This window comes from Setaria viridis, chromosome 6 (genome assembly GCF_005286985.2).
Source record: "Setaria viridis chromosome 6, Setaria_viridis_v4.0, whole genome shotgun sequence".
Lineage (NCBI taxonomy): Eukaryota > Viridiplantae > Streptophyta > Magnoliopsida > Poales > Poaceae > Setaria > Setaria viridis.
Window position 1 is genome coordinate 13,981,909 of NC_048268.2, and position 12,715 is coordinate 13,994,623.

At 46.0% G+C, this 12,715-nt stretch overlaps 1 long non-coding RNA gene and 1 pseudogene across 4 annotated transcripts; one reads left to right on the plus strand and one right to left on the minus strand.

Moving 5' to 3' along the window:
* Nucleotides 1–875: 875 nt before the first annotated feature.
* On the minus strand, nt 876–8,593 carry LOC117862244 (uncharacterized). Of its 4 annotated transcripts, none has more exons than XR_004641920.2 (4): nt 8,304–8,593; nt 3,691–6,705; nt 3,398–3,585; nt 876–2,098 (listed from the first exon to the last, which is right to left on the minus strand). It is a non-coding gene; the product is annotated as an uncharacterized lncRNA (long non-coding RNA). The 4 variants fall into 4 exon arrangements; XR_004641921.2 differs by having other exon boundaries at nt 8,255–8,593; XR_004641923.2 differs by having other exon boundaries at nt 3,691–5,854; nt 8,304–8,586.
* On the plus strand, nt 1,659–7,119 carry LOC140223141 (uncharacterized; annotated as a pseudogene).
* Nucleotides 8,594–12,715: the final 4,122 nt, after the last annotated feature.

The following is a 12,715-nucleotide window of genomic DNA, read 5'->3' on the forward strand; positions in this document are numbered from 1 at the left end:
ACAGTACGATGAAACCTTGCACTGGGACTAGCCTTATCCTCCAGATGAAAGTTGTGCCGGATTCTCAGTTGTCCGATCCGTATATGGGTGCCTCACGTAACTCTCAGTTGTGCTAAATCATTCTAATTACACAGTATTTCTTGGCAGATAAATGTTTTTGGCAAAGCGTAGTTTGATTGCTAGTTATTTTCTGAACTTACAATGGAAAAGGCTTGCTCATGATTGTCGATTTTATCCAGGCAGGAAGCCACAAATTTGCCACAAAAAGGTAGCGCTTAACAAAATGCATCGGTTCATCTCCGTCCGGCCTGGAACATACTCATGAACTCACTACCGTTGCATGCCTACTAGTACATCAATGTTAGTATGTGCTATTCAATTTTTCTCTAGTGCATATATCATCACCATATGGGGGATACTCCAAGCATCGCTGTTTAAGTTTGAGTTTCCACTTGCCACCCTCAAATGCATCTAATGTTCACAATATTTTTCCTTAGCCAAATGGCTTTTAGAAATATTTTTCGCACTTCCCATATATCATTTCTGAAACAAAAAGAGCAAACAGGAATACACGATCCCCGTCATCTAACATGCACCTTGAAAAGCAGATCTGGAGTTCTTTCTCTTCAATCGCCAAGTTTCAGAAGGTTTGCCCAATAAACATTATAACTACTAACTAGCGCGAACGCATTAAGATTTAGGAGTATTCCTTATTACGAACTGAAGCACTTCCTTTCATGCTCTGCCTGTTTGCTTTGCAGGACCACACTACTTGCAGGGCTTGCAGCCTCTATGCTTCATGATAATCCTATCCTGTGCAGGGACTGCGTGCAAGAGATCTTCAAAGCAGATTACTCAAATGGAGCTCAAATCGATACGCTGTATCAAGAAATCATTTATATGAATGCAAAGCAAACAAGGGTGCCCACAGCCTTGCTAGGTGAGTAATTCCAATGGAAGAACTTGATGCAGGGTAAAAGTAGACAATATAATCACGCTACATGTAAATCTCAATATTGCTCCTATCCCTGGGGACAAGCTATTTTTTCGAAAGAAGTTTCTCTGCATGGTAAAAGCCTAGGAAACTCAGGGCGTCCATCACCCATCCAGTTTGTCTGCTGGTACGCCGGTACGTGTAGGGGACATCATGGGTCTGATGCTAAGCTTGCCTTCTTAGGCATAACCTGTGTGCTTCCCTACCAGCAATTTGCATCTCCTTTGATCAAAGCGGCAAGGAATGAATAAAGTCACTTAGCTGAGCAATTGTGCAGAATGAATAAAGCCACATAGAGCTCAGCTGATCCCAGTTCCTTGGCAAATAGGCTTCTTTTGCTCTTTCCCTTTAAACATCGCCCACAATCAAAATTCCCCACATATAAACTTATGGCATGAAGTTATAAATAAGATCATCCACAATCCAAATCCTCCAGATGTAGGTAACTTTACCTTTTGCTTTTCTCCTCTTTTCTTTTTCCTTTTCCCTTTTATCTATTTCTAGTCCTGCTTCTCCCTCAACCACACTTTAAGCATCTTCTCTTTGCTTCCTCAGGCAGGCACGAACAGAACCTTCTAATATTAAAACAATGACGGTTGGGTCACCACGCTTGCACACCATTAACTTCAGTTCTTCCAACCAGTGAGCCTGAGCTCTTGCCTCCATGGCAAGCCTTAGCACTGGAGCAGGGCCTCCCGTGGTGAATGTGTACCATGAGAAGTCCATGATCCTACCAGATGTGTCAAGGGTGCTCACATGCCTGTATGAGAAAAATGTCAAGTTTGAGACAATCAAAGCCTCTTACAAGGACATACTCAGCCTCCAGGTATATGTCCCAATGTCCTTTGCAACACCCAAATAGTAGAAGCAGCAGTTTGTTTGGCTTAGAACAACTCAACCCTCATCTAAAGTTTGTATCATGTTCATTTGTCTCTGCAGGCATCAAGAAGTGTTCCGGTTCCATTCTATGATGGTCCCCTGTTTCTGCAAGGTAATGCCCCTAGCTTGTTGTGTAACGATTGGGTTGCATAGTTACAGTGACATAGTATTTGCAAGCCACACATGCACATACTAGAATCATATGTTTGTTGTCCAAGTGAATAACTTAAATCAGTGACATACAAAAAAGAAAAACAGTATGAGAAGCTTGATGAATAACATTTTTGAGTAAAAGCCAGAATATACATCTTTCAGAGAAAGCAAGAAGTAAACCACAAGTAAAATGATCATATTAGTAGAAAACAATCAGATTAAAAAAAAGGTCATAAGGTGATTATTATCATTCCAAGGCAGAATCTTTACGGGAAAAGGTGCATAATAAACATGTTCATCCACTAGACTTGCAAAAAATGCTTCCAATTAGTTTTAGGTTCTTTTTTTAATCTTCTTGCACATTAGTTCAGGCTGAAAAGGCCATACTATAAGCCAGCATTTTGTAATACTCTGTTGATCTAAAATTGTTATGACATCAGTATATTAGCAGCCACAAAGGACATGATTTAAAATTCCTATTTTCTTCCTCAAAGTAACTACTAAGTTAATAATCTTAACTTTAGAAGCAGAGCTTACATAATCTGTGCATAAAAGATCAACTCAGTGTATAAACTGATATAGGAGACATACTGATGATACTATTCTCTCACAAAGATTGAAGATATTTTTTAGCAGTAATTGCTGTGAAGAGCAATGAAAATGCGCTAGATTTGAAAAAGTAAACCTTTATATGTGTCATTCTCAATTCTTATTATTAGTATCACCTGCTACCTGAAACAATTAGAATGGGAAGTGTGCGAGTAGCAGGGTACATCAAAGAAAAAATGCACAAAGACTACTATGGTGCCAATTAAGTATAAGGGATTTGCATCACATTCCAATAACTATACTTCTTGATACCAAAAGTAACTCTCAGAAAGAATAAAAAAGATATTGGAACAATCTGTAGGTCCAATAAATATAATTTCTTCCTCCCTCACAAAAAAAATAAGATTATATAGGATTTCCACTGACTAGCAATATGACAACTACAAAACAAAACAAAGACTACTCTGTCTAGATGTTCATCCTTCAGCATTCTATTTCCAAATTTTTTACCCACTCTTTTGATTACAATGCACTTGTTATAATGTAAACTGGTTTGTTCCCAATCATGCATGAAGCTTTAGAAGCAAATTGTTCCAGGATCACGATTTGGAAACGGAATGCAACGATGTTTATATGTTTTATAGAAATGTTTTCAGAATGAATATATACATTAAAGTATTCTACATGTCTGTACTAGCAGGATTGCATGGTAGCAACACAAAATGGTGCTTCTTTCCATGAATCACACCAGAAATATAAATGTGTGAAGCAAATAAACCAGAAATATAGATGATACACCTTGAGACAGAATGCAGAACTGACCTGTCCCATAAACTGCAGATTCAAGAGCAATCTGCCGCTATCTAGCAGAGACCTATGAGCATCAGGGGTATCCTTTCCTTCTGGGAAAGGATGTCCTTGAGAGGGCTTCCATTGAACAATGGCTCCGGAATGAGGAGCATGCCTTCGACCCTCCAAGCCGGGCATTGTTCTGCCATATCGCCTTCCCACTGCATGATGAGGATGATGAAAACAATGAAGACATCAACCGAGAGAAGCGGAAGCTGGAGGAAGTTCTGGAAGTCTACGAGCAGAGGCTTGGTGAGAGCGATTACCTTGCTGGGAACAAGTTCACTCTTGCCGACCTTGTTCATCTGCCTGGTACCCACCATGTCATTACATCCGAGAGATTTGCCTACCTGTATGACTCAAGGAAGAATGTGCAAAACTGGTGGAACAGGATCTCAGCCCGAGATTCCTGGCAGCAGGTGCTGAGGGACATGAAGACCGTGGAGGAGGAGCACATAAAGGAGGAGTATGAGAGGCAGCAGCAGCAGCGATGGCAGACAGAGCCACAGTTTGTCCGCGACATTCACATAAGCCATCGGCAGCAGGAGGGCACAAAGTCACAGACGGTGCTGGTTGCGCCTCCCAGCACTGGTACCATCATAACCTCTATTTCACCAGCTCCACGAGAACATGAAAATACCACTGAACATAAGCCTTCCTCGCCTGTCGAAAGAAATCAAGGTGGCTTCTTTACAACCACTGAAAAAACACAACCACCATCACGGCAGACAGATTCTACCACTCAGAAACCACCTAGTAGTGTCCAGAGCACTAAAAGTAACTTCTTCACCCAGCCTTCCACTCCTACCACTGCCAAGATGCATCAGAGAACCGATGCCGAGAAGCCCATCCACAAAGATGCCTCATCTCCTAGCAAAACCAGTCAAATATCACCCAAAGAAGCTCCTGATAAGCCCCATCTTTCTGGATTTTTTAAGGTCAGTGGCTATAAATATGAGGCAGGATCTGTTGCCAAGCCCAGTCCACAAGCTCCCTCTGGGACCCCTGGAGCTAGGCAGGCCAGTGAAGCAGTTGCTAGTGACAAGCCCAGTCAAGGATCAGCCAAATCTCCCCACAGAATTACTGAACCAGATTACAGTGAAAGTGAGAGCAAACCTTTTGGCGTCCACCCTCAGGTTGACAAGCCTGACACACAAAAACAACAAACACCTTATGGAAAGCCTCCTGAACAGACAGTTACACACACTTATGTCGGTCCTGAGGCAGGTGAAAAACAGAAAAGTGCAATGGGCACTCATTATGCTCAAGGTGAAACTGCAAAACAATCTACATACTCTGGTTACCCAGCTATTGCAAAGAGAGCAACAGAGGCTGATCAAAATCGGGCTCCACCACCTAGAGCCCAGGAAGTACAATCAGGTGTCCAGGATGCCCAGAAGCAAGCTAAAGCACTGCCTGCTGATCAGAAAGCATCTGGCACATCACCATTGCAAGTAGAATCTGAAGAAGATACTCAAGGTGGCATTGATGAAGATGAAAGATTCTCAACTAAGAGGCTCAGGAGAATGTTTGATCCAGACGCTCCAGATTCTCAAGACCCTGCCATGGAGGGGGAAGCACCTGCCATATCCAATATGCCTTCAGATGTCCATGACAGAGAAAAGAAAACCACAACAGTACCAGCCACTCCTCCAACAGGCACAAGAGCTCCTTACACTCCAGAGACAGCAGATGAAAGGGGAGCCATTTTGCCACCTAAAGGAGTGCCTTACAATGACCGTGCTACTTCTGGGCCAGAAAAAACACCACCCATTCAACAAGTACCTCCTGCTGCTCCTAGAACTGACAAATTGTCCAAAACAGAAGATGCTAGCATGAGAGGACCACAAGGAGCACCACAGCAAACCACAGTTGATGCTAGAAGTGGTTCAGCACTTGTGCAAGGAGCTGATGCACATGCTCGTGTTATCAGTGATGAACAGACATACAAGAATTCCACCATGGGTGGAAAAGCTCCAGAGGCAACAAGGAAGGCTTCTGACAGTCAAGGTACTTCAGCATTGATCCAAGAACCAATTCTTGATACCCGTGGGAAGCAAGCACCAGTTGGCCAAGAAGAAATCCCCGGTGTTCGAGATATCGGTGACCGGGACACAACAAAAAAATCTATTATTAACAAAAGGGCAGCAGAACCAACTTCAGGTTCTCAACAAATTACAGAACCAGTTAAAGGAGCAGGCCCTACCTCACCTAAAACCCCTGGTGATAAGTCAACCAGAGCAGCAACAGCTGATCCAGGTGCAGAACTGACTGCACCAGTAGGAGCACCAGCTTTGGGTGGACAGAATGCTTCTGCAGTTCTCCGAGAAGGAAATCTTGATGCTAATAGCAAGAATGAGGCAGCCAAACCATCTCCTGGTGATCTAAGAACCACACTCCCAACTACACCAGGAAGGCTAGCACCAAGTCCTGAGACACAATCCCATGACACTTCAGGTAAAATTTCTGCATTTCTGTAGACATTGCATCATTACTGTAAAATCATTTCTCATATAGCAGGAAACTGTTAGGTGTTTCTTATGGAACAAATTAAGTTTAAGTACAATACTATTTTAGACAGCTAAGCTGTCATGCATAAATTTAGTTACATTTCTTTTTTCACTAGGACAACTAGTCCTTGTCTTACGGAGAGATTCTTTAGAACCTTTATAAGCTATAATGTTTGGTGTGTTGGCTGATCATAGGTATAATCATGACATAATGCAGGTCAATTGTCAAAACCATCTCCACCAGTATCTTCCTTATCTGACACAAGGAAGGAGAAGACTGGTATTGCTGAAACCATTCAAACTAGTGTGGTATCACCCAATGATCAGCTGGGTGGGCAAGCTACGAGGAATGCTGGACCAGCTTCTGTACCTCCAGCAGTGAAGTCACCAGAAGATAACAAAACATACCAGGAAGAAGCAGCCAGACAAGAGCTACCAAGAGATCAATCCAGGGCTCAGTTAGCTGAAAAGAAGAAGCAAGGCGACGATGCAACACCAACCACTAGAATTGGCAAGCGCAAAGATGAAGATTCCTTGGCAAATACCAGTGACAATATCACTGAACAGGCTCAAGGAACAACACATGATGCGCCATCCAAGCTGCAGATACAGTCTGACAAGAAAGAGCCTCAACCGTCAAAAGATGGTGGCAAGCAAATGAAAGAGACAACAAATTCTTCTAGCTTATCAACATCCAAAGAAGTATTGCCTTCACTCCCTGAGAAGAGAAAGCAAGAGCAGCAACTGAAAGGAGACAGGTCTGGTATATCACTGCAAGAAAATGTAAAGCAGGGTTATGAAACCACACCACTGGGGTCTGGAACAGTGCAGCAAAAGAAGGATATCTCCACAGATGCAGATAAGAACTATGAGAAAACTTCAGAAGTTAATCCGGAAGAAAAAAATCCCCTCTGATACTCAGCAAATGAAGAACAACAGAAGTGATAGCAAACCAGATAGCTCAAGCAAACCTAACAAAGGTAATCTTCCTGAGTCAGAGAGGCGTGGCTTGTAGACAGACCTATGAAGCACCTACTTCATGTCATATTCCTGTAGTTTATTTGTTGAAGTCTTCTCTACCTCACCACTTTCACATGTTGATGTAATAAGGTCTGTAACCTTAGCACCTTCAGACCAATCGTGGCATCTATATGACATGTTATTTTGCTGTTTTTCTGTGATCAATGACTTGTTTAGATGTCGAAGTCCTCATTCTAGTTTTGAATCATGACTACCTAAAATTTTGGCTGATGCAATAAATAATAAATACTCCCTCCGTCCCAAGATAAGTGTTCATTTAGAAAATTTTGGACACATAGTAGTTGTGAGAAATAACCATGTTACCCCTTATTATTCATACTAGTTGTTATTGAAAGTTGTGATGTCTATTTAGTTTTCTGGATCCTAAGTAAATTTATGTGCATTGGAACCTGAGAAATAGCATAAATTCATTTGATTGGCTCCACACACTTCTCCATACCCTCTTTTTTATTGATGTGGGTATTGCTTTAATTAGATGCGATTCACTAGGAGCTAAAAGAACACTCTTTGCAGGACAAAATTTGAAAGCTAAAACAACACTTATTTTGGAATGGAGGGAGTATGTTCCTTTGTAAATTATCTCTAGTGTTCACCTAGTTCCTTTGTAAATTAACTCCATCTGCTCTCAATTGCTAGTCTCGAAAGTATGAACCATTAATTGGAACCTCAGACAGGTAATTAGCCCATTAACAACTAGAATATGGAACTGATTGATTAGTAGTTTGCATCAGTTCGGTCTGGGAAGTTGTTTGGCTTTTCTATAAGGGAAGAATGCAGTCACATTGCACAAAGTGGCAATCTGCAGTAGTTATGCTGCTCTGTGAAATATAGTTGGTTTAAAGAATTTTGACTAATTCCAGTTAGATCTACTCTAACTTTTATGGCAAGCAAAGGTTTCAAAGTACTGCATCCAAATTAGAAAGGAAAACACTTTTGAAAAGCGACAACAATTCCAAATAGAACAAAAAAGAATGTGAGGTTAGCACCATTAACACAGATATAGCATTGTCGCTTATTTATCAACAAATATGATATTAGAATCGTGGTTTGTTTCTCGTTAATGTGGGTTCCTCTGCATCAAAAACAAAAAGGCATCACCGCTGCACAAAAATGGTACCAATGGTCACCACATTATGCCTCATCCTAGGTCTGTTGCCATGTGTTTTCTCCTCAATGTCAGGACATTTTTCAGCAAAATATAGCGGTAATAGAGAAGTAGTAGCATTCAGATAAACAAATTTACAGAACAATTGAGACTAGAAAGAGAGCCACTAATCACCGCAATCCGCTTAGAGCAGCTAATAGGACGTCACCAAATCAGAGGTTACCATCCAGAAACCCAGCTCGTCGTTGAGCGCGACCGCGTCGCACCCCCGGCCGGCGGCGCCGGCGGGCATGACGGCTCCTCCCACGCCCTGCTAGAGGTCCGCCTCTCCACCTCCGCCCACGCCCATCCCAGCCGATGCTAGCCTTCTCGACCACGCCTTGCAGACCGCTGGAACTCTTGGGCCCGACGTCGCCGTCGCCGCCGCCACCGCCGCCGTGGCCGCAAACCATGAAGGTTATCTTTCGGGCCAGCGGTACCCGCGACCGTGCGGATGGCAGCGTCCTGGGCCTTGTACGAGCCCGTTTTCCAATCTTGTTTGTGTGGTAGACTTGTAACTCATTGCAGCCCAGTTGAAAGTTGAAACAAATAACGGCCCAGCCGAACCAGTCCTCTTATCACTTCCGCGCACGTCGCACAGGTCGCACGACGGCACGCCGCAAGCCGCATCCCCATTCCCCAGACCCCAGTAAATGAAGCCGCCATCCTCGCGATCCAACTTCGCCCGGATCGAACCGCCGCCAAGCACGAACGGCGTGCTTCCAAGAGAAACGGATCGGTGACCTCGACTCCCATCGCTCTGTTTCGTCGCCGTGCCTGTCCACTTGTTATCCGCTCCGCCTCGCCGTCCGCTCCCACCCGTGCGCCGCTCCGTTATTACCAGCCATCGTTGGCCGGGCTCGCCACCACGCGGGAGCCAGCCCCTGCCGACGCCGCCATCATTACCGCCTGCGATCGTCTGCCCCGGGGGCTCACCACCTCACTAACTCCGTTCACGCCTAGGGGCTATGGCTCGATCACCGTCATCATCAGGACGCAGCGAGCGAGACTGCCGTGGCCGCCCGAGGTCGACACGCGGCCACTATCATCGCCAGCGCGGCTGCCGCCATCACACACACCCCGACCTGATCGACGTGAGTGTATCTCGATCATTCTGCCATTGATGCTTGGTACTTAATTGTGGTTCTGAAAAATTATTTCCCGCATGTAACTAATTCTGGATGGACTTCGATCCGTAACGATCATGTAGTTACTCCCTGCTCAGCTTCAAGATCCCTACTGGCGCCAGGAGGTAGACATCAGGTTTAGTGTCGTTTGTTCCAAAAATCATTTCTGCACATTAGCTTTTCTCCCATTCATCTACTGACCGATCACTTACATATATAATGCATTTCTTACTTGTCGACCGCAACGGCAGCTCATGACGCCGCATCAACGCCCCCGGCTGCTCTACCATTCTCAGTAAGTACGAATTGTTGGATGCTTACTGAACATTAGGTTATTAGCCGGTAGCCACTAATCACATGCATCAAGTTGTTGCAAGGAAAGTTTCAGCTATTTTTTGTCGATCTCTATATGTTAAGTACTTTAATATGTTCAGCTAGTTCAATATCTAACAGTACTAAAGATCTGACAAGAATTCAGTTTATTTTAGATATTCTTTGAAATTGTGTTCAGCTATTTTCCTCAATCCCCTGCAGGATTGGATATGCAGGACGCTACCCTGAAATTTCTAACCTACACCTGTTTGCTTAGGTCAATATATAATCTGTTAGTTTTATCCTAGCTAGGCTTCTAATTCATTCAAACTACAAATTGTTGTAATTAAAAGTTGATGTAATTGAAGTCCTGAAGTTTATTAGTTGGCACTTCTTTTTAACATCTAGGAAAGTACCATTGTGGTTAAAATACCTCTCCTTCTTGCGGTTTAGAATTATTTGAGAACATGAAGCTTGCTACTTGCCATTTTGAAATTGTTGAGAAGATGCACATATATTTGGTTGCAAGGTTTTAAATCTCCCACTATAGCTATCGCTATAAACCGTTATAGTTATTTCAGCAGGGTACCGTTATTTGCACTCATGTGTAATTTAGCCGCTAGACAATGTGAATTATCAAGTTTTTTTAGTAAGCTGGCCAGCGTCGCCCTCCCGCTCAGGCGACTCAAGCAGCGACTCACAACCCTAACCGTTGCCACCCCTTCCCCTCCTTCCCTCCCCTTGCCGCCGCTAGAGGGGGCCGCTGGAAATCCGCACGGCCCCCTAGGACGGCGGTGGCGGGGTATCTCGCCAGGTCTTGGCCGTGCGCAACTGCATCAAGCGGGGAGCGGCGTGGGCGCACAAGACGTATCCATGGTCGGGCGAGTCGGAGCTCCCGGGAGCGGTTGGCAGGTTGATGCGGCGGCTAGAAGGAGTAGCGGCCATCTTTGGTGCGGCTAGCAGCGGTGGAAGAAGGAGGCCGCACGCCTGATTCAGGGCGAGGCCCGACCGGATCTGGGGCAACGGTGGCACGCGTGCTTGGCAAGCTGTGCGTGACCGAGGGGTAAGCCAAGGGAGAATGCGGTGCAGAGGAGGCCCTGCGGCGCTCGGGGCTGTGCTACAGTGACGGAGGCGACCGGACGGCAGCGGCGCGTCGGCATGCCACCCAGGTGGTGGCCGCGCGCGGGCGTGGAGGGGCGTGCTGACCGGAGTGCCGCCGAGCTCAACGGGACTGGTGGCTCCGGGGGTGGTAGATCTGGTAGAGTAGCACGCACGGTCTTGGTGGCGGCCGCGACGTGCAGACTGCATGCGAGTGCGGAGCTTGTGGCACTGCGGATGGCGGCGAGAGCAGGCCGTGGGCGTGCAGTGGTAGCGGATGAGGAGGCACGGTGGCGGCGGTGCCCCGGGGGGCCCTCCATGGCTATGGTCCTGGTATTGCCGGGCTGGGTGTATGCAGCACTAGGGATGAGATGCTCTGGGCGAAAGCCTTTGCTGGCAATCTTGCTGGTGGTGATGGCGGCAGCGCCCTATGGCGTCGTTATCCCCATTGGGGGACGCCTTTTTGGCGTTGTCTCCCTGCTGCACGGGGTTCTCTGGGTGAAAACCCTATCTAGATTATGGACGAGCGACGGCGGTGCCATTGGCGTTGTGCCCTCCTTGGAGGCATCGTTTTAAGAGACCCAACTCAGCTTATGGCAATGCTGGTGACGCCGATGGTCATATAAGGCTGCTACCGGTGGCGGCGTGGCAAGGCAGCATGGTGCAGGATGGCAAGCTTGATGGGGGTTGCTAAGCTCATGTGGGGGCGATCGTAGTTGTGATGGCGACCAGGGGTCGTCGCATGACTGTCGGGTTGGCTACTTGCAGCGAACCGTGGCGGCAGGCATTGCTTGGCAGCTATTATTGCAGCGTGGGATTACGTCGGAGGACGGCGCTTGCAGCAAGACATCGTGGGATGACTAGGCTGGTAGTGGACTGCGGCAAGTTGCTCAACTTTGCTGGGCTACTCCGGTGCGGTACATCGTTGAAAGATGGCGCAAGCGACTTCCTTGGCTTGCTGGCAAGACAGCGGAGGCTATGTGCGTGGGCTACACAATGAGGAAAAGTTGACCTACGACAGTGGTTTGGTTGTTGATGGAGACCTTAGGAAGCAAGGCAACATTGCTCACCATTCCGACGGCGCCAAAAGAAACGGATTCGTGACATGGAGTACTGTGGCAGACGTAGTGAGGCCCCCACGTGGTGTCTTCTTCAAGGTGATGAGAGCGAGGTAGAGTCCTACGGCGGATGTGGTGAGGCCCCCGTGCGTTGTGTTTTCATGGTAGCGACTGCGAGGCAGCCTGTGAGAGGTCCGGATTAGGTGGTATCACTCGTCAGGTGAAGTGTGGTGTTGCAGCGCCACTACGGTGTTGGGTCCCACATGGCGGTGGGCTTCTTGGTACGGTGCGGTCTGTGTCTTTCGGTTCCCTATTGACGCCTGGAGGTTCGGCGACTACATGAGCGCGAGATTGTTGGAGGTGCCACCTGCTGCTGTTTGAGTAGAGTGGTGCAACCGCGTTGATGTCTCAATCCAATCGGTCGGGTTTAGTGGTTTTGAGTTAAGTGGTTACCCGCGTTGACGTCCCAATCCAACCGGGCGAGTCGAACTGTTTCTTTTTCCTTTCTTTTCTTTTCCTGCCTATGGCCTCCCAAGGCTATAGTCTTGTATTTTTCCTGCTATATCAATAGAAACTCGCACTATCTTGTGCGGTTCGTTCAAAAAAAAGAATTCAGTTTTGTCCAGGGAAGTAATAGGCTGGGAGGATTCAATCAATTGGTATTCTCGAAAAAAAAATGATTCAATCAATTGGTTACTTCTGTATGCTAGAAGCAGAAACTATTGGCCATGTTCAACCCTTCAGCAATGCCGGTTACCTTGGTTTATATCTGCCCATGATCCAGACTTGTTACTTCCTTAAATTATCCAAAAAAAATGCACTCTGAATACTGATTGGCTCAGACATACATATATTCTCAATTCTTCATGTCACTTGCATTTTTTAGCAAACCTGATGAACAGCCCTGTGTCATGCAAAAGCTGTGTCTTTATTCAATCAATATGCCATGAGTTCAGTATACTACAAGCAGCAACAAAACTCCAGCCAATTGATGTCTGAAA